An 18,669-nucleotide genomic window follows, 5' to 3' on the forward strand; every position below is an offset into this window, starting at 1 on the left:
GGAATAAATAAAGTCCTTTATAAAGTTCTTTTATTTTTTTCTTTTTACCTCATAGCAGTTCAGCAAGTTAGATGAATTGGATCATTATTTTTCAGGTCAGGAAAAGGAGGCTCACAGAAGTGATATCACTTGCATATGGTCACATGATTCAGTTTCCCTCCAGTGATGTTCTGAGACTCACCGCTGGGACCGGGGTCTGCGCTGCCCTTGCCACCGTGAGGGGGATGGCGGATTCCAGGTTAGATCTAGGACCCCGGATCCCCCACGTCATCAGCGGTCAGTGGCTTTCCTCAATCATTAGTCACTAGTGATGGATAAAGAGTTAGCATGAGTCAGTGGGCCTGTCTCGATCGGTCTCACTTCATGCAAAATTGGCAAGGCTCTTTATCTGTTTCGGGAAGACCATAGGATTTGAGCAAAAATGTTGACTTTCTCATAGCTCTGCCAGGTCCACTTCCCTTCTCCCCCCAGGAATTTAAACAAATGTCTTAATTCTGCATCCTCCTTTCCGTACTTCAAAGTATTTCTGCCAGACAGACCTTGTCTGTTCTAGCTCTGACTTCAGGGATGGGTAGGTTTCTTTCTTTCTTTTTTTTAATTGTTACTTGTCTACTACCTGTGGATTTACACCCACCCAGGAGGAACAATTTAATTTTCCTCATTTGTGCAGGTGCTGCTGTGTGACCATATAATTAATTGAAACTAAGTCTGGAATCAGGAAGCATGGGGGAGGAAAAACCCCATAACCTGTAAAAATTAAAAGTGATATCACACAAGAAGGGACTGCCTCCTAATGAAGACAGTCTTCACATGTAGAATCCATACTCAGTAACAAGGAATTTGTAACAGCTAAAAAATAAATAAATAAATAAGTTGCTCATAAGAAGAAAGTTGGAAGATGCTATATGTAGCAATGTCACTAGTCTGCTTGATTTTGGATTCTGTGACGCTTGTGAGAAATTAAAAAAAAATGAAGAATATTCTTTTCTCTCTTTTTTTCCCCTACAATTAAGATCTTTTTGACTAAGAAAAAATGCAGAAGAGCAATTACTCCGTTACTTTACTCTCCTAATTATAACGATAACCTTGTCACATTATCGTAATTCCCCAAACAGAAAAGGCAAGATCCAAATTGCACCAATATTTGGTAATTTTACCTTGTTAACAGCTCACTGTCAGTGCGTAGAAGACTAAATTTTTTTCTCATTACCTTTTGGTAGCATGGTGTCTATTTTTTTTTTTTTTTTTTTTGCCTCCAAAAATGATGTTTCATTCTGTAGAACACATTTGTGTTCCACCACCCCATGATTTGAATGCAACTTTGTAACAGCTCCTCACAGCTTCCAGAGCCATCTCTGGAGCAGTCTGTAATTCTCCCCTGGCTGTTTGATGGTGACGGGACCTATACCTGTATCAGGAGAGAGGAGCGCACAGCCTGGGGTGAAAAGTAGCTATTTATCAAGGTATCTTACAATCTCAGTTTATGTTGTTGTAAAACGTTACTGTGCATGTTCTGTGAGATTATATCCGCTAGAAATTTGTCAGCCATTGTCAACATACTGTAAGGAATAAGGACATGTATTCTTCTAGTCGACTTCATTTTAGTCTGCATTTCTTTGCCCTCGTTTTCAAAGAGACGGACTACCAGCGACGCTTGATGGTGCCATCTGTTAGGTTGTGAATTGTGCAGAGTGAGTGCTGGGATTCGACTCGAACACTCATAGAACCCTGGCAGGTAGACAACGAGGCATCCTGATGCATGAGTCTTGCCTGTGTGGAAATTCTCCCTCCATTATTATAGCAGATGATAGTGCTGACAACCATTAAACTTGCAGAATGGCTGCCTGGTTTATAATGCTAATGTAGGGGTGAGATAAAATAGAATCATAACAGAAATCCTTCCAAGCAGAATGGTAAATTTCCCTTATTTTAAAGTGTATAATAATGTAGCCCTGAAAAGCATTAGTTCTTTAGACAGCCTCAGCCTTTGGTAAAATCATGAAATCGTGGGGGTGGTAGTTATTGTTGTATTTTGTTGTTGTCTGCTTTTAGTGCCCTTAAAATTCCAGAACTCTCCAGTTTTACTTCTATGGGACACTTCGGTCATCATTTTTTTTCTGGTCCTCAAACTCCTACCAATAAAACCAATCTCCAGATGAGTTGGTAACTCATTCCCCTACGGGGAATATAACTGCCACCAGTGCTAAAGGTTACTTTTTTGGAAGTATTCACATTTTAAAAACTATGAGTAAAGCCTTGGGCTAAACGCAAGTAGTTTCTGAAATGGAATATTTGGCAGCTACTGAAGAACTAAGCGGGAAGAGTGTTCATGGGAGGAAAGGTGTCGTTGCTTGTGAAAGTTCCCTGGACACCGGGTCAGCTTTTTAAATCCATCAGACTCACTCAGGTTTTCAAAAGGATATTTCATCTCACATAGACATAGACATTTCTGAAATTCAAACCCAAAGTAACTGGAATGTTATGTAAAAAAAAAAAAAAAAAAAAAGTTAAACTTCTTTAATGATCCCTGTGTTTCCCAGGGAGGATGTCTGGCAGGTAGCAAGAAAACCGGAGTTGACTACAATCTCTACCACTTTTTGGCTTTGAGGATCTAATGCAGGTTATTTGATTTTCTAGCAGGGTGGTCTCCTTCTCTGTTGACTGAGGTTCATAATACCCACCCATAGACTTGTTCTAGATCAGATAAGATGATATTAAGTAGTGGAGAGAGGGAGAGAGTAGATGGGCATTTCGTCAGGTAGTTGTTGCTGGTTCCAACTTGACCCCCTGTCCTACCTTTTTTTTTTTTTTTTTTAATTCAGATGCAAGATCTCTAATTCATTTCATAACTGTCTTAAAGACTATGATGCTCACGGGCATCAATTATTTTCCTGTTCTTCAGGACATTCTTCAGGCAACAGCAGTTCAATAACAGGAAAGAATGCCATCACATGATTGCGTCATGTTCTTCAAAATGAGATCTATTGATGGTTGAACAGTATAAACAACAAGGAACATAATTGGTCAGAATGACCCAGGGGAAACAGCCCAATGAAATTAAACAAAGGAAATTTTATACTGTGAGGAAAAATCAATGGGTTGTAACAGAATCCTACATGGAGGGACAGAGCTCTTGAATCCTAGAGACCTAGAGAAGCCGTGTGGACTAGAGGAGCCAGGGCTTTTTGGTTTACTTTTCTAAGACTGTTTTCACACTGTTAAGTATAAAGATAAATAATAAATACATGTGTTTTAAATCTGTTTTGTCTTACATAAAATTAGACATCCAGAAGCATCTATAGCACATCAATTTTTGAGAATTACAGTTTTCTAGACACTGTTGCCCTACTCAATTGGATCATTACAGAAGGCTTATGAAGTATCAATCGTCATGGTCATGCCCAAATAATATCACAGCAGTTACTTCTGTCACCAGGGCCACACAAACAGAAAATGATGGAATTGGAGTGGGACTGGCTGTATCTGACTCCAGAGTCTATGCTATTTAACAAACGGCAGATGCATTTAATGCCACCCCACCCCAATTCCCACATTTTGTGACTGACTTGGTTCAGATCTTCTATAATCTCCAAACCTCAGTACTTAACATGATCTTAGAAAAGAGAAACAAAAACAGAGTGGACTTCTCTTGCAAAAAATGTGAAATGTCCTAGGTGGAGAGTATCGATATGTCTGGTATTTATTTGTACATAACTTAACAGATGATAATTGACTCTAAATGTCAATGAAGATACTGGAGTTGAAAGGGAGAGGGTGTTAACACATGTAAAAATCTTACCAACAAAAAAAATTCCTTAAAAAAAGCAGTCCTTTATGTGGCACTTTAATGGACAGCCAGAAGTCAGGGCATTGATACTCTTCCAGAAGATGATCTTTATCAAAGGAAGTAAAGGACAGGCATGGGCTCTTCATTGGCTCTCTTTGCAGTATTTACGTGGCAGACGACCAAAGTGGCACTTGGACATTTACTCTTCTCTGCCTGTACATGTAGAGCATTATAGCCAAATGGCATTTTTTTTTCCATGTCTCATGAATTGATTTGGTCAATGACTGTGTATTATTACTTGAGTTGGATGGATACGTTTAGAAATTTTAGTGATTTTTTAAAAACTCACAGTGAGTAGCAGTTTGGGAATGTTAAAATTAACACTGTTTTCCTTCATTTAATACAAGTGGATTAACTTAGAGAAATAGAGGATAATAAAAAATTGAACAAACAGTATCCATCACTGACAACCTGAGTTAGAAACATATTTAGGTAATTAGAAGACTAAATCATTATATCTCCACTGGGCCAACCAAGGCCGCTCCAAATGTGTTTATGGAGGATCTGTGTGAAGACATTTTTGTCTTTGGCAAAAAGGGCTGGTATTCTGAGTGTGCCATCGGACTCATAGGTAATATAAAAATAAAGTATTTGAAAGTAGGGTTCTGTCATTTTCTATGTCTTTTGTAGACCATAGAAAACCATTTTCTATGTCTTTTGTAGTCATAGGTAACACTATTACAGAAAAATATGACTCTACCTATCATGATTGAAACAAATGAAACAAATGTAATTTAATGTAATAGTTTTTAAACTGTGCAGCTCTGCATCGTCCTGCAGATCAGCTTCTTCATCTATATGATAAGGATTATAATAGTGCTGATTTCAAAGGATTTTTTGTAGTGATCAGATGTGAGATTATATCTAAAAGTGATTTGCAAATTGAAGGGTATTATTCATGTGTAAGTCCTAGTGGTGATTATTATTCTGATTCTTCGGGGTAGTTCATACATTAAGCCATATTTCATGTGGCCTGTCTTGTCGTATGAAGTTTGTATAATAATACCTAATTTAAATCTATTTCCTTTGGTTTCACTAATTTACAACCTCATATTTCCTGTATAACCACAAGTTAGTTCTCACATGCAATCCTGGCCTTACCAAAAAGTAAACAATTTAATTTTATAATTCAATCAGGGCTTAGAGATTTTAAAATGTTGCTTCCTCAATATTAAAGAGAATTCAAACTCCTGAACTGATGGGTTGCATGTAATCTATATAATATTAAATGGGACGCTGTTGAACATACACTGGTCATTTCATAATAAGGAGATAAGAAATTAATCATGTGACCACTGGTTTTATCTTGTCTCTGTCTTACCATTCCTATGACAGCAAGAAAAGAGTAGTGAAGTTATGAACTATACCAGTTATAGAAACAGAATTGATGAGATATTATATACAGCAGTCAAGGTACAAAGCCATAGAAACCCTAGAGTTTTGTTGTTGTTGTTGTTGTTGTTTTTAAGTACACTCTACCCCAATGTGGGGTTTGAACTCATGACCCAAGATCAAGAGTCACATGCTCTACTGACTGAGCCAGCCAGGCGCCCCCTGCCCCCCCCAGAGTTTTATTTTAATCTAGGCTTCCATTTCTGTTGCTTCTATTCTCTTCAGGGATCTTAGGAAAATGTGAATGAAATCTCCTGTTTTAAAAACTGCTCTTTTTTTGTTTCTGGGTTTTTTTTTTTTTTTTTTTTTTTTGTGGGGCGGGTGGTGTAGGGGCAGGATGAGGATAATGAAAATCTTCCTGATCCAAATGACATGCAGCCCGGGGTGTCATATATTGTTTTTGCATAGGAAGAGTGATATTAATACCTCCAGTATGTATGGAGTCATAAAAATAACTTTTGTCATAATATCTCTTGTGTGCTGTTCCTTTTCTCATAAGAAATCTGTCACATTCATTTTAAGTTACAATGTGAATATGAGACAAGTGGATTCTGCAGTTGTTTTAATGGGTTGGGTGTAAAAATAATGACCTTGATGGAGCTATTCCGAGTATTATGCAGCATCTGGAATGCCAGTAATTTCTTAATCTTATTAATAAGAATATTACCAGCTCTCCAGTAGGTGCATGACCAATGACCAGATTTCTTTATTTTGAAATTTTCTAGTCATTTCAGGAACCATATACATGGGGATGCATTAAGATGTATATGCTTGAGAGTTCTTGTGCTCAGATTATTGGTTTTAAAATATAGGTGGTTAGCTTTTTAAAAAGTTGCTATTTTGGGCTGTCATGCTTAAAAGACATTTGGAAATAGCATAAAAAAGATTCCTACATTGAAAGAGCTGTTTCAAGTCATGAGGGAAAATGTGCTTGACGTGACACTGATGTATTCGTACCTATTGAATCCATGGGTCCTTGGGAAGGTTTAGAACCTATAATGGAATTTATTACAAAATGCCAACCAACAGGCCATATCTTAGGGGGAAAAAAAAAGTCCTTTCTTTGTTAGTCCTCCAGACAGAAACTTCACTGCTTGTGGAGTGCTTTTAATAGAGGATGAATAGCACCAATTTTTTGTAAGATTTTTCCTCCACTCCCAACCATTAGAATAAGAAAGATGGGTCTTTGCCCTTTGCCAAATCTAGGCCATGCTGACAGGTGAACTAGAGTAGGAAAACCACAAACGGAGGGAAATTTACAAATGCTTCTGTGCTAGTAGATTTCTGATGAAGTATCCTGATTATTCATACAATGGAAACTGGAGGACAAGGGAAGATATAATTGGATAGAGATCCACTTTCATATTGGCACTTGCCTAATTCCCTCTGGTTGAAGGCATTAAAGAGAGCACATGAGCCAACAATAGTTTCTAGATGTGTTAGAGGGGGAAAAAGTCAGTGTTGTGGACTGAGGTACCTGATGAGCCATGCACGCATGGGTCAGGGGAGATGGTATTCAGTGGATGAAGACTGGGTCTGATTGTAGAAACTTACAAGGGAAAGTTTCATTGGGAGAAAAATGTAGCAGATTCTTGCTCCACTCAAGATTGAAATCAGCCTTTGCTCTCCAAGAATAAAATGGTTTTGTAAAGGAATCCAGGGGATCATCTTGATTTTTCAACCCATAAGATAACACTTGGTGAATTCGCAAGGCTAATTCTAAAGGAGACATTCTTACCAATCTATGAATGTGTGTGTGTGTAAGAAAGATGGAAATTTCTGCTTATATTTTGGTGAAAGCATTTTGGAAAATGCAGTATTTGGTATTATCCAGTAGTTGATCTAAATATGTATGGTAGAATACACAGGATTTATATTCCTGGCCTAGTAGCAGCAAAAGAAAATGTCATCTGGTGGCTGAAAAATAATGTCAGTATTGGGTCCTATCAAATCTTTGGCATGAATAAAAGGGAACATATCCCTTCCATGTATCAGCTTCCCAGGAATGAAGCAAGCATAAATACTTTTCAGTTTGGTCATTTGTGAATTAGTCATGATGAAGAAAACAGTCCGTTTCTGCCAGATGAAGGGTAATACAGTGCAGGACTTTCAAACAGTATTAATATTTGTGTTGTGACTAAAAAGTAATGAAAATAGTTTCCACAGGTCACACAGAGCTTCTCATGATTCAACCAGTGTCTTTGAAATTTGGAGGAAGGACACATCTATTGGAACCTTAAGTGAAAACCTTAAGTGAAAAATGTGATGAGGCCTGTGCTCAGGGGTCATTTTTTTTTTTTTTCTTCCCAGAGCAGCTGGGCCGGGGAAGTTGTGTGCAAATACATCCGTAAATTGGGAGCAGGATTGTGGATTCGAGCTTTACAGAAGCGGTAGAGCCATCCTAGTTCAGCTGCCACATTGACATGTGCACTCAGAACTCTGGGCACCTGGGCAGTGCTGTGAACATCACGGTTTTCCCATTATTGGCATGGCGACTGCCCATAACAGAAACTCGAAAGGGATTTAGAACCTCTGAGCTTCCTTCCATTCCATACCGTTCCTGTTAGACTAAAATGGCGCTTTCTAGGAAAACAAGCACTGTCTCTATATGCCCTGAGTGTGTTTGCCCTGTGGCCATATTGTATGGATTAAGAGCGTGAATTCTGGAGCCAGACTTCTGGACTCAGACCTCAGCTCTGCCGTTTACTTATGTAGGAGACTGGATAAAGTTCTTTTATCACTCTGCCTCAGTATCCTGCCCTGTACAATGCAGATAATTATAGTACCTCCTTATGGCATTGTTGTGAGGGTTGAATGATTTAGCATCTGGAAAGGGCCTAGAAAGGAACCTAGCACAAAGTAAATAACCTGATGAGCGAATTTTGTTTTCCTGTAGAGACCAGGTGAACGCTTAGCGTGATTATCTTCTTTGAACAGCATGGTTTACGCTCCCCTCACCCCCACCACAGGTGAGTTACAGAAGGCTTGTACAGAGTCGCCAAGCAAGGAGTCTTACCACTTATTTGGAAATTAGTCATCCCTGTTCTTCTTGTGGTTGGGCCCTTGAGAATTTGGCCCCTTCCTTGTTTCATAATGGGACAAATAAAGATGAGATAGTGAAAGCAGAACCGTGTTGACTCAGGAGAAGGTGGTGCTGGGGGACGAACACGGGCCCTTGGGGCAAAGCACATGGCTTTGTTCTCCTGTCCTAGGCAAGTCACTCACTTTCTCACTGAGTAGGAGTGCCCTGCTTGGGCAATCAAAAGGGCTATGGTATGAATGAAGACTGAAATTAAAAGATGATTGGAAAACCTTAATGACCATGTGTGAGGCACTAATATTCCGAGATAATGGTCATTGCTAGGTGTATTTCCTAATTAACTCTACTCTCCTTGCCTTATATAATGTAAATGGAGCTTTTCCTTAAAAAATGTACTCACGTTTGGGGAGCATGGAGCAGCTCTGGACCAGAGGGGTACAGAAAAATGGTGATTGAGCTTCACACTCAGTTTACCCTCTGTTTCTTTTGTCTTTTCTTTTTCATTTCCATGAACCTTGTCTGGGATCCAGGGTCTCAATCCTGCCTCCCCTGCCTCGCCATTAATGAGGACACCTCCCTGTGGAACCCCACCTTGGCTGCTCTCTCCTCTTATTCTTGGGATACTTACCTTTCTCCTGTAACCTTTTGAAACCCAGTTTCATGGCCTGTAAAATGGAGCAGACTTTACCAACTTCAGAGGTTAACAGACGTGGTATGTAAGTGCCTGGCGTATTTTAGCCACCTCTCCCAGCCTCTTAATTCTGTTAGAGATTTGCAGGTCAGTCTATCTTTTATCTTAGAAATTCCAGCTATGATACACACTGATCAGTAAGCCTTTTCATGAGAAATAGTTAACATTTTAACAATAATTTCCTGGCAACTATACTCCTTCTCTGAAACAGAAGGACTGTATGATGATGGACTTATAGGGCCTGGAGCAAACTAGTGAAGACTCTGTAGGGCAGAAGGAGGGCACCTTAGCCAGTACTGGTGATTACCATTTGCCTTTGAGCACTACTTTGGGATTTCTTGAAAGAAAAGAACTCTGCCCAAAGCAGCTCTGTCATTATTTCCACACATCCTTGGTGGCTGACCATCTATTGTTAAGGGTACCCAGTGTCAATGCAGGCTTCCTTTTTCTAGTCTGGGATGGAGTGAAGGGGAAATGTGAGCTCCCCTGGTTCCCTGGGCTGACCAGAAAACGGCACGAGGAACAACCTGGAGTGCAGAACCCAGCGTGGAGTCCTCTGGGCTGGGACCGTGAAACCAGGGCAGGGCCAGGACAGCACAGGCAAGAGATCATTTCCCGCACCCAGCACCACACTGGAGGCATTCAGCTTGGCCCTTAGGGAGGAATGTTAGTGACAAGGAGACAGGAGGAGCCAGGACATTGTGAGTGCGCTTGAGAGTTCTAATAAAAGTCTACAGACAGTCACAGTGGGAAATGTGTTTTAAGAATTTCAGATGAGGTTTATTTTGTCCCCAAGCCCTTTGGTTACCATGGTTTGTTTGGGTTTTATCAGAGCTACTGAAAAATACATTTCTCTTGCTAAACACTGATGAGCCAATGGCAGAATACCAATCGTGAAGTGATGTTATGAAAGCATTCTTTTTCTGTGCTTTTGGAGGGATTTTGCATTAGCAATAAAAATGATCACAAGTGCTGTCATTACCAAGATGTTTTCTCTTAAAAGTTTCAGTCAGTACAATTTGGGGATCATGCTAATTAAATGTGACAGTGAATCTTAGTGGCTTTTATAAAATGTTGGTATGTCCATTTCATCTACCACAGTATTCTTCAAAGAGGCTTTCTCCAAATGGGCATATCGTCTTTCAACATAAGAAAAAAATCAAGCATGGAAAGTGACAAGCTGCCTTCACACCAAATAAGACTCTTTATCTCTACCATCCCCCTTCTCTAGCTTCCAGTATTGACAGCCATCATCCAAGAGGGGAGAGTTGTCACTTTGACACATAGATTATACCTTGGCTCCTTTAAAGATGTCCTCTTGTTCTTTTGCCAACTTTGTATTGACCATTAAAAGTGAAAGCCCTTGGTTTTCATAGGTTTCACTTTTCAACTCTAGATTAGAATCTATGTGAGGTTATTTTAAGTAACTCAGTAGATATGAAAATTGAACATGTAATAATTCAACTCCTTTTTCATTTTAGGTATTAGGATTCATTGTTGTACTTGCTTACCTCAAACTGATCACAGCTTTTGAAGCAGCTAAATTAATTCACATTTAGAGGTCAATTATTTTTTAAAACATTGCATTGATGTGCTTTAATTTGTACTCTTAATGAAGGAGCAGAGTGAAGTGTATGGTTTTCATGAATTCTTTATGTTTGTGTTTTCCCTTATATTCTCATTATTTCTTTGAAAACAACTCTGGTAGCTTAATATATTCCATTTTACTTTTTAAATTTTTTTTCCATTGCACTCTATACTGAGTCAAAAGTTTAGATTTTAAAGCCTTGTTTCTTCAAGTGTTTGTAAAACCTGTCTCTTAAGAAAGTGTCTGTTCAGGTTGCTCAGTGGTATTGTGTTTGGGTGGTATAAGGTGGTGGTAGTGTATCTTGGGCACTGGTGACATCCTAAGGATTTGGAACCCAGAGCTTTTTTTCATCTATTTTGCTCAAGCCTGAGTGGTTTAAAATGGATATACTTATTTCAGTATGGCATGCTATCTGCTAATGTTTTTTTCTTTAGAAGAGTACATCATTTTAACAGTCACCATGGTATTAGCTCAGGGTTGGCTATAATGTTTTCATGTTTGGATTTGCTATAATATTTTTATATTATAGAATTTCTTTTAAAATGGAAATTATCACACTCATATATTGGTTTCGTAAACTTTAACAAAGTATAAGCAAAAAAAATATGGGATAGGGAAAATATTAAATTAGGGGGCCAGACAGTACATACTATGACATTTTCATCTGATGGTGCCTAATTGGCCATTGAAGAGGGTAAGCCAGTGGATGGGCTGGTTGATGTGGGTGCAAGAAGGAAGAAACAGTTTGTCTAAACTCTGAGCTCGTCCCTTCCATTGACATGTCCAAAGGCTATACCAAAGACTGATGCCAGAAAAAGGGAATCAAAGATAATCATTATTTGCCAGGTACTTCATTAACTTTCTTACCATGGTAGAAAGGGAAGTGAGTAACAAGATTGTGGCATAACAAGGTGGGCTGAGGCAAGGCCACTGGGGCAGAACTATAGTGGGACTCTCCTCTGACTCTGCATTTGACATCTGAAGAATACTGTTACCACCGTCTCTCTTGACTGGCTTTGCCAAAGCTTTTCTTGGCTCGTGTGTCCCATGATATAAACCATTTGTCAAGAGACACCATTTTTTCGTAGTCAGTGAAATGGAAGTGTGTGTGTGTGTGTGTGTGTTGGGGCAGGGAGGTGTTACTGCCAGCTTACTAAGATTGTATATACTCTACAGTCAAGCTTTTCTAAGCAACTCCTCCAAACCTTTTTGGGTGGAGTCTTGAAAATGGTCACTGTGATTATCTAATAGTTGTAGAGTGCTGAGAACAAACATGAAAATCTTGAGAACCACGGGCCTGAATAGCCATGGTCCAACTTCTGTGCCTGGCATTCAGTGCTGCAAATGACCTGAATAATGTACTGTCTAGCAATAAGTCATCACTTTGCCCTGCGTTTTCTCATTTCTGCAGCTTTACTTTTATCAGAAACCGAGGATTTCCTCTTCTTTGCTTATCTAAATCCCACTTCTCTTTCAAGGCCAGTCTCAAGTAGCTTATCTTCCATGAAGAATTCCCAGACTGCTTCAACTGTGGTGGTTCCCTTTTCCCCTGAGCTCATAGGCCTTATCAGTTATACCACTTCTGCCACTATCCATCAGCTATTCATCAACTACCATTTGTACTTCTGTGTTGTCCTTTGGTGGGATTTAACTGGCGTCATTTTTGTTCACTTCTCATGCAGGTACAGGTCACCCCCTTAACCGAGACCTGGGGAGCCTGGGAAGCATGTCTTGGAAATTTTGTATTATCAGCATTAATTAATCAGGTCTGATGTCCATGGCAGGGGTTATGAAGCTTGTATTGGTTAACTGATTATCAGACAGTTATCTGCGGACAGTGAGTAGGTCTTGATATTCTTTTATTGCTCATTGGTTCTGCACTTAGCCAGGAACAGAGCTGGTTCTTACTTCAGTATGAGCAGATACATCGTGACCCAGTGGACCCACAGAAACACACAGTCGGGCTTCTCATTCTCACCATTTAGTGGGCCATGTGCCCTGCACTGTGGTAGGTACTCCACACCTATTCATTTAATTAATCCTCATGGTTGGATTCTTTAACTAAAAAACTAACTTTTTTGGTAGATGCTGTTATTTACATTTTACACATGGTGAAGGGACTCAGAAGGTTTGAATAACCCACCCAAGGTCTCATGGTCAGTCAGGGTGGAACTTGTCTGAGTAACTCTCAAGATAGATCTCTTATCACCACTTTCCACTCTACTGGAAATCTATTGCATGCAGGCCATGCTGCACTTTTAGCTTCCAGTTCTCCACTCTTGCAACTAACTGACTTGCCATAGGTTCTATGTTAACATCTTTCATGGCTGAGTCATGTTTTTAGACATTTTGAACTTCATAGTTAGCCACTTAGAATTGTCAAACATAGCCTCCATGGGAGGTAAGTTCTCATTAATTATAAGCGGAGGGGTGTTGGGGAGTTATAGTAAATGTCCAGAATATCACAGGAAAGAAATTCTGCCAGTAGTAAGAGAAGGAAACACTTTGTCCTCCATCACTCCCACCACAGACACAATGCACACACACACACGCACACGCACACACATATGCACATACACACACACCTCATATCCTTGGAAGCAGTAAGTAATTGAGTTTTATATTCAGTAAAGTGCAATTAGATTTTTCTTTACTTACTTTTAATGCTATGTTAACATTTACTGATACAATGAAGAAACAGCTTACATCTGTTGAGTTAATTCCTGATTCAAATGTGGATTTCTTTATGTTATATTGTGATTGGACTGTAGTTTGTAGCTAAGGAGTTTACACATTAGCTAAGGATAGAAAAATATTTCAGCTCCTTCAGTTGGGTGTGCCAACTCATTCAGCTGTTCCAGAAAGGATGGAAGGAGGAATTGTTTAAAAATGACAGCATGGGGTGAATTCTGGCATCAGGTGTCAGAGATGCTATTCTTGGTTGTGCTTCTGGATTGCTAATTTAAAGTGAGTGATTTTCCCTCAGTGTCTTCATCTGGGTAGTGAAGAAATGGTCCATGATGATATTTTTTTAAACAACATTTGGGTTTCCATGATCTCCTTTTGACATTCTCAAGTTAACACTGTCTTAAGATTTCAGACATCTGACCCACCTCTAAAGGCTTGATGGAGTGATTTGAACCATCAGAGAAATCAAGCTTATTGTGTCTTCCTCATTTCTTTTTATTAGTCTGGGTTAAAACAGTCATTCTCAAATGTGTGTGCATCAGGACTCACCTGGGAGCAGGTAAGCATAATGCTGTTTGGCCAGTTGGGAGAACGAATCTGTAAGGGAAAGTCTCAGGAATCAGCATTTTCAAAGAGCTTCTCAGGAAACCACAAAGCACACTAGTGATTAAGGACCCCTAGTCACACCATTCACCAGCTCAAAAACAGTTCATTCAAAATTTGCTCATGACTGCTTGATCATAAGGTTAATAGATTTCATAAATAAAAATACAGGATGCCCAGTTAAATTTGAATTCTTGATAAACATCGGTTTTTGTTTTTTGTGTTTTTTTTTTTTTTGCATACATATGTCCTATGCTCTGTTTGTATCTTATTTTATTTTACCTGGCAACTTTTCATGCTATAGAAATTCAAGGCTGTCTTGCTTCTTTCACAACTGTCAATACTGAGAGGTCAGAAAGGATCCTGATACAGAAAGAGGTGTATGGAGGCTTTGGTTCTGCCTGTTAACTTGTATCTTGATCCTTTTGAGGAGTATTATATTAGAAAGAAATTTGAAGATGCCTTTTTTATCTTTTATTCATTTTTGTGCTTTTATGCTGCATTTTGCCAGTGTTGCATTCATTGTCATTTCTTAAATAAATTGAAGGGTTTTTTAGAGTGCAAAGGAATTTAGCCACATGGCTCCTATTAATCCATCACTTCATGTGGAAATTTGTTCCAAGGCCTCTCATGTGGGTACAACCACCTTCTCCTAAATTACAGAGCTCTATTTTGATGCGAGGCTTATGAGGAACTTAAGACCTCCCTGTTGACCAATTTGTTGTCTTCCCTAAATAGTTATTCTTCAAAATGGAATATTTTCCACTGTCATTGAATTGAATCTCTTTGCTCTCCTTTGGAAAAAATTTACCCAGGACATAACTGGGTACAGTAGTCAACAAAGGCATTGGCCATCATTCAGGAGGAGACCAGATCATTGCCAACAGCACTAAGATTCGTTTCCACTGAAATTGATCTCTGGGTACCTCTCACCTGATTACAGACTGACTCAGCAAGAAAGGCCTGTAGTCATTGGGTAAGCAAATATTTTCTCTTTGGCTTTTATTTAATAAAGTTCTCAGACGTGATTTTCTATGCACTTAGTGGGTACACTTGTCTTGTGAATATGGCAGATACTAGCACAGAGCCTGTAATAGGTGGTTGTGATTGCCAAGGAAATAGTTCAGCTGGCTGGACCCAACCTTATCATCACCCTGAAGGTTGTTGATTCCCAACCTTTGCTCCTGGGCTTTTGCCATCTCACTGAGATCTCAAAACCTAGACCCAGATCATCCCACATGGTCCTCGTGTGTGAAACAGTCCCAATGTTATACTGTAGGTAAATATTGAATGTGTATATCTGATACTTCTGGGTGCTTTAGAGTGGAGTATGGGTGGGCGGAGCAAGGGACTTTGTGACTTACAACCCCATTTCTAATTTTCTGGAGCCGATGACAATTTGATTAAGGTCTTACATAAATATTTCTTCAAACTCAAACAATATCTACTAGTACCTCCGTCTCCTCCTCAAAACATTGTTTTAGAATGGATTAAGGGCTTCTGCAGCTCAAGAAAGAAAAGATGGGTGTCCCCAAATTGACTCACCATTTTTGTAAGTACAAGTTAGGTTGGAACTAGGGAAATGAGATGGTTCTCTCCTTTGGAACAGACACGTGGGCCTCCCCAGTAGGAATCCCATGCAAAGGGCAGCTAACTGGATTATGGGAGAGGAACAGTTTGGATTCCTGAGACCCCTAACCAGCACTGCCTACAGCAAGTATTGAAAACCCTGCCTCTGACTGTCCTTCTCCCTGTGGGGCAAAGGACTGTTGCAGGTGCCAAGCATAGCCGCATGCCCAGCCCCAGTGAGTGTGTGCACAAGGGAGACAGAATGGGACCTGTCTTTGTTTCACCTAAGCCACCTTCTAGCCCTACTTCCACTGCTCAGCACCTTCATTTCCTCGTGTCAAATTGTCCATCTGTAAAGAGGTGATAATACTACCTACTTGGCTGAGCTATCCAGAAGATTAAAGCAAATCATACACGTTAAGTGATTAGCGCAATGTCTAGAGACACATAGCTTTTAAGGAGTTCAGTAAACCTAATTCCCTCTTGCCTGTAAAACTCCATTTGTGAGGGTATATTCTAGCATTGGAAAGAATGCTTATTGCACTAACTCTTTAAGAGGTGATGCACGGCCTTGTTTATTTATCCTCTGCACTTTCTCTGATTACTGATCTACCATTGGGTTCACCGGTGACCAGTCTTAAGCTAAAACGGTCTTCCTTTCCTTACAATTTGTGCTGTTACTTGAAATTCTGGCCGTCAGGGGCAGCCTCAGAAACTCATGACCAAAACCATAGTTTTTTGGGTTTCTTTGAGATTCACTGCTATTTTAATTACATGTGTTTTCTTATTTTCCTTTCAGGACAAGAGCTATGTATTTTCATCACCATGGTTATCTTCTGATGCTTTAAAGTATTTGGCTGTTTTCCTCTATTTGAGCATAGAGGCAGGGATGCTGTACTTTGTCTGAAAGTATTTACTGTCTCCCAAGAGTAGACAGAGTGACTTACATTTATAAAGTGCTAAAACATTATCATTGTTTTGTGTTTGCGCTTGCAAACTCAGAACTTTACATGTTGTTAAGAGCTTTCAACACCTTCTCTTCCTCCTTTGAAAAATAATCAGCATATTGCCTCTAGCATTCTTTCAAGGAAAGCCAAAGATTGTGTTTTCCAATTTCTGAGAATCTAATCCCTAAAGCAATGGCAGTAAAAACTGCTTGTACCTTTTGGGGCTAAGTTAACAATCCATTTGTCTTTTTGTTATCAAACTCATTCAGATTTACAGCTCTCCATATTAAAACCAATTGCTTGCTTGATGGTGGTTATATTCTATTGCAGTGGAGGAAGGGCCTTATAGACATACCTCGAAGGCATTCCAGATCCCCAAGAGCATGGATCTACTAGCTCAGAAGGCAGCAAACATTCTGATGGCCAATCCCAATCCTTGACCTGAAAGTCACAAAATGAGCATGTGGTTTGTATTTCTGTTCAGAAAAAGTGAAAAGCCAGCTCTGCCTATGATCTTAAATGTTGTTATACCTTTAAATATAGCTCAGGACATTTGCCAGGAAACTGTTAAAAACAAAATGGAAATTCAAATCTCACTATAAATAAGGAGTGATTTGTAACGCATTGCCCTTGCATTTTTCATTTTGGGTTGGCAAATCGGAAACCCGTGGGATTCCATTGTGGGTGACCCATTTAAATAATTTTTCAAAGGCTACCAATTCTTATAATTCTGACGTCTACGTTTGCTGTTGGAGTAGAAAACTCCAAAGCTGAATCGATTTTTTGAAATTATTTTTATATTTTGTCTGTATATGTAAAAAATGGAGGAGAGGAAGTGAAATGATTCATTTGAAATGACGTATGAATCCATTTTCTCCTGAAGTGCTCTTACCGAATTCCTGTTGACATTCAGGAGAGTTGAGTGCATCACGAAGAGGAGAATTCTAGTCACAAGCCCACTGTTGCTGCCATTAAAAAGGAGGTGCACGGGATTTTTATTAATTCCCTGCATCCATGCTCCCCTTCGATATTCTGCTTTCTAGGCAGTATGCTCTTCATTAGTCAGCTGGTTAGCCTCTGAAGACCAGGCCCTGCCTTCAATATATGTGCTCTACTTCCTTTACTGTCAATAGGACTTGAGCGAGAAGGTCAAGGACAGACTTGCTAATGGCAATCACTGCCTTTGGAGAGAGTCTGTCAAGCTCTGAGTTGAGGAGGAAAGAGTCAGATGTTTTTATTATTGCCTGGGATGCTGCCTTTTATGTTGTTACCGTGTACAAAAGGATACCCAGTCTTTTTTTTTTTAAATACATCCACACTCCCCCCTCCCCCCGCCATTTCTATGTGGAACCATTCAGAAAGTTGCAGCCTTTGTGACTTGTGCCGGCATGAAAATCACAGGTGCACTGTTAACTAGGCAGTGTAAAAGCATATTGCAAACATTATTATCAGATCAGAACATCTTTATAAGTCTATAAGCATTTTGAATAATAATGGCAGCAGTAACAATGATAACTGACGGATGATAAACCCAGGCCGAGATGGCTAAGTGGCTGTTTCTGAGAAGTCACCTTGTAAATCAGAGGCAGAGCGGCAGGAAGGATGCTTTGGCCGGACTTGCAGGCAGACCCTTCTAGCCCTGACACCAGCAGGAAAAATAGATGCCACCGCAGAGTAGGGCAGATGAGGATCGGGGAATGTGACATGTCTTTGTAAGGAACTGTTTGGTTATTTCACATGTTTACTCTATGTAGCTCAATGTAGGAGCATTCTCTTGCAAAAAAAAGAGTATGGCTTCAAAGTATAGACACGGACAAAGTCACAGAAGGGATGCTCAAGAGTCACAAAAGATGCTGTATTGCAGAGTAAAATACTCCTGTCTTATCATGGTTAAAGGGGCAAATCAAGTCTCATTGAAATCTCGGTGGCTGGCCCTGCTTTTTAAACCCAGACTAGCACTCAAAAACCTGCAACCCTCTTATAAACCTTGGAAATTTCTGCGCAGCAGTAACACGTCCCTCCCAGTCGAAACCTCGTATCTTCTGATCCTCCCGGCAGCCTGGTAGAAACCAGCTTTTGGAAAACACTTTGAATTCTTTTTTTTTTTTTTCTTTTTTTTTTTAAGGTGACATCTGCAGTGAATCTCCACTCCTCTTCTACTCTCCCCTAAGCATGAGGTCCTTCTTCCAGCTGGCCCCGATGGATCTCATGCTCCCCTTCCTCCCAGAGAGCTGTCTTTGAAGTACAGTGGCTGCTGGGCGTGGGGGGCCAGAGGGGAGGAGTGGGAGCCAGCTGAAATTCATG

At 39.8% G+C, this 18,669-nt stretch overlaps 2 protein-coding genes across 3 annotated transcripts in view; both read left to right on the forward strand.

Moving 5' to 3' along the window:
- The window catches only part of FLRT2 (fibronectin leucine rich transmembrane protein 2), a 94,765-nt gene that overhangs the window by 30,393 nt on the left and 45,703 nt on the right, over positions 1 to 18,669 (forward strand). The window lies entirely within an intron of this gene.
- LOC144378874 (uncharacterized) overlaps positions 1 to 18,669 on the forward strand; it is a 57,465-nt gene that overhangs the window by 24,721 nt on the left and 14,075 nt on the right. The window lies entirely within an intron of this gene.

This window comes from Halichoerus grypus, chromosome 8 (assembly GCF_964656455.1).
Source record: "Halichoerus grypus chromosome 8, mHalGry1.hap1.1, whole genome shotgun sequence".
NCBI classification, from domain to species: domain Eukaryota; kingdom Metazoa; phylum Chordata; class Mammalia; order Carnivora; family Phocidae; genus Halichoerus; species Halichoerus grypus.